Genomic DNA, 3,720 nt, shown 5'->3' with positions numbered 1-3,720 from the left:
GACTCTGAAGCACACGTTCCAGTGCGTCACCACCCTCTGTGTGAAAAGCTTCCTCCTAATAACCAACCTAAACCTCCCCTGTTTCAGTTTAAAACTATTTCCCCTTGTCCTATCACGATCCACCCTCGTAAACAGCCATTCCACTTCCTGCTGTTCCCCCTTCAAGTACTGTGAGGCTGCAATGAGTTCACCCCCAAGCCTTCTCTTCTCCAGGCTGAACAAGCCCACTTCCCTCAACCTTTCCTTGTAGGAGAGCTGCTCCAACCATCTGATCATCTCAGTGCCTCCTCTGGACCCACTCCATGAGCTCCTCGTCCTTCCTGTGCTGGGGGCCCCGGGCCTGGATGCAGCACTGCAGATGAAGCCTCACAAGAGCCGAGCAGATGGGGACGATCACCTCCCTCTCCCTGCTGGCCGCTCCTCTTTTAATGCAGTCCAGAACACAGCTGGCCTTCCAGGCTGCAAGCACACTCTGCTGGCTCATGTCCGGCTTCTCACCCACCAGGATCTGCAAATCCTTCTCTGTGGGGCTGCTCTCAAGGTGTTCTTTGCTGAGTTTGTACAAACATCTGGAATTGCCCCTTCATCAGTGACATCAACAGTGGGGTCAAGTGCACCCTAATGACACCAAGCTGTGGGGTGCAGTGACACACCAGAGGGACGGGATGCCATCCAGAGGGACCTCAACAGGCTGAGTAGTGGGCACTCAGCAATGTACCTTCCTGGCCCAGAAAGCCAACCGTATGCTGGGCTCCATCCAAAGATGTGCAGTCAGTAGGCGAAGGGAGGCGGTCCTGCCCCTCTGCTCTGTGCTGTGAGACCTCATCTGGAGGTGCTGTGTCTGGATGTGGATGTCCGCAGTGCAGGACAGATGTGGAGCTGTTGGAGCACATCCAGAGAACAGCCACAAATATGAACTGAGGGATGGAACGCCTTTCCTATAAAGAGAGAGAGCTGGAGCTGTTCAGCCTGGAGAAGTGAAGGCTCCGAGGTGATCTGGTAACAGCCTTTCAACACTTGAAAGGAAAAACAAGGAAAGATTTAGCCTAGATATAAAGAAAATCTTGTACAGTGAGGGTGGTGACACAGTGGAACAGGTTACCCAGACATGTGATAGATGCTCTGTCCCTTCCAAGGTGAGGCTGGGTCAGCCTCTGGGCAACCTGATCTGGCTGTGGATGTTCCTGTCCGTTGTGTGGCAGTTGGACAAGATCACCACCAATGGTACCAGGTACTCCAGCTGGGATAATCCACATCCGTCACAGAGCCTCTCTGGGCCAGTCCCAGTATTCAGCAGACCAGGGGCTTCAGTTCATCACGCTGCTGGGAACCAGAGCTGCAGAGCTACTGAATGGGGGTCAGGGGGTGGGAGGAAGAGAAATTGGGATTTGGGTGTCATACAGATTCGGAAACTAACAGCATCTCCAGACAATTAGGATGGAGATATCTGGGGTGATGCTGAGTACAGCAGTCCAGAAGAGGACAATCCTTGGCTTTCTATAAAGATGAAGATTTATTACATCTAAGGGTGCACAGAATGCCCTTAAACAACTCTGCATGGTTGGAAGCAGTGCATAACAGCCCTGAAATAAAGAAAGAATAAGTTACCCCATTCCAAAGATGAACACTCAGCCCACACTGCCAAGGAAGTAGCCTCCAGGCACAGATGCTGCCCTTATGGCTTCCACCCCTTGAAAGTGGTCAGGATACTATTAAAAACAAAACAAAACAAAACAAAACACACATACAAAACACACAAGGGAAGATTGCAGCCCTGAAATGAAGAAGAAACCACTTACACCCTTCTCAAAGGCCAAAACTCACTCATGCTCCACAGGAGACAGTCTCCAGAGATCAACATTGCCCTTACATCTGCCAGCACTTAAATGTGGTCAGGATGCCCCAAAAACAGGAAAGGTCACAGCCCTAAAATAAGAAGGAACCACTCATCCTTTCTCAAGGACCAGACCTCACCCCACACTCCCAAGGAGATGGTCTCTAAAGACAGATACCACCTTAAAGGCTGCCAGCCCTTAAGTGAGGTCAGGATCCTCCCAAAAACAAGATATTGAAACCCTGGAATAAAGAATCACTCACCCTGTTTCAAGGGTTCACCACACACTCTAAAGGAAGCAGTCTCCAGGTGCAGTCACTGCTCCTTCTGCTGACAGACCTTAAACGCGGTCAGGAGCCCCCCAGAAAGTGAAATTACAATCCAGCAATAAAGAAGAAACCAATGAACCCATTCCAAAAACAAACACTCAGCCCACACCCCAAAGGAAGCAGTCTCCATGCACAGATACTGCCCTTACAGCTTCCAGCCCTTAAAAGTAGTCAGAACCCCCAAAAAGGGAAAGACTAGAGCCCTGCAATAAAGCATCAGTCACTCACCCCATTCCAAAGGGCAGAACTCACTCCCAATGCTCCCCGCAAGGCAGTTCCCAAGCAGAATACTGCCCTTGCTGTTCCCAGCCCTTAAATATGGGCAGGGAGGGGTGGAGCCAAGCTCAGCCCTATCCGGTCCCACAGGTAAATTGCTTCCACCTGTGCTCACAGGGCTGACCACACCCCTCACCAGGTGCTCAATCACTGCTTCAGACTGTAAACAACAAAAAAAGACTAATAATGAGCAGGTGATTGGATCTGCCTGTCCGGCAAAGGAAGTTTTATCACAGGATGAGCAACAGTGGCACAAATATTTTGATTCAAGTCTGTCCTCAAAGGCATTCGGTAAAATTTCTAATAGATAGGGGAGCACAAATTTCAGTACTGATACAGCGCACAGATTTCAATACTGATACAGCAAGATGCTGAAAAGCTGTGTGTGCAGCCTGGACGGCAAAGTTGAGATTACCGGTGTGATCTTAAGACTGGAGTGAGTGCTATTTGCCAAACTAGTGGGGACAGCTTATGGCTCTCCAGTGACAAATGTGTGTCGCTTACTTTCTTCGCAATTAAAGACCGTTGTGAAAATAATTCAGGATTTGACATCCTCAGTGGGTGAACCTGGCACCTGCCAGTATGGCAGCATGTTTTTGACTCAAGTATCAACCCTAAACCCCAAAGATACAGGGAGGCTGCAGTGTGCCTACTTCTGGCAGCCCCTGCGCTTCCAGAATCAGAGTTCACTGACGTACTGCAGTACCCCATTTCTGTTGCAGCATGACATGGGATTTCTCAAGTTATCACAGATTTGGAGAAAACATAAAACATTTCCAGAACACACTCCCTGTATAACCCACCTGTCTGTCCAGTTTGAAAACAGATGGAAGGTGGTGATTAACAATTGATTACTGGTGCCCGAACAGTTATACAGCTCTGCTAGGAGCTGCTGTCCCAAACACTGCTGACTTAACAGCTACTTGGCAAGCATGTCACTTTACTCCTGTGGAACCCAGGGCCCCTATGCGCCCCAGAACTCTTTCATGGCCCCATGATGGCCTCTAGAGATACTCAGATGTGTCCCAGAGCTATGGAGTGTGCAGTAGGCAGCCCAAGATATCATCGAGCCCTCTCCCAGCTCCTCAGCACACTCTGGGGTGTGATGGTGATGTGGCACAGGGAGGTGTCAGGTGGTGCGAGGTTATGGCAGTGTCACTGCAGGTGCCATTCGAGAAGCACTGTGGGGCAGATGAGCAGTGCCATCCTGCGCTGGCAGTGACGGTGACACCCAGTGCCACGCTGCTGCTGGGCAGCCACGTGGCTAATGTGACCGCAATG

At 50.3% G+C, this 3,720-nt stretch overlaps 1 long non-coding RNA gene across 7 annotated transcripts; it reads right to left on the bottom strand.

Moving 5' to 3' along the window:
* Window positions 1-425: 425 nt before the first annotated feature.
* On the bottom strand, window positions 426-2,484 carry LOC122176929. 7 transcript variants are annotated; one of them, XR_006177885.1, is made up of 5 exons: window positions 2,392-2,484; window positions 1,825-1,926; window positions 1,609-1,709; window positions 1,103-1,347; window positions 426-1,016 (listed from the first exon to the last, which is right to left on the bottom strand). It is a non-coding gene; the product is annotated as an uncharacterized LOC122176929 (long non-coding RNA). The 7 variants fall into 7 exon arrangements; XR_006177887.1 differs by lacking the exons at window positions 1,825-1,926; window positions 2,392-2,484 and adding an exon at window positions 2,098-2,108; XR_006177888.1 differs by lacking the exons at window positions 1,609-1,709; window positions 1,825-1,926.
* Between the last annotated feature and the right edge of the window lie 1,236 nt (window positions 2,485-3,720).

This window comes from Lagopus leucura, unplaced genomic scaffold, assembly GCF_019238085.1.
Source record: "Lagopus leucura isolate 7727_CA_CO unplaced genomic scaffold, USGS_WTPT01 Super-Scaffold_806, whole genome shotgun sequence".
Lineage (NCBI taxonomy): Eukaryota > Metazoa > Chordata > Aves > Galliformes > Phasianidae > Lagopus > Lagopus leucura.
This window is presented reverse-complemented; position numbering and strand designations above follow the sequence as displayed.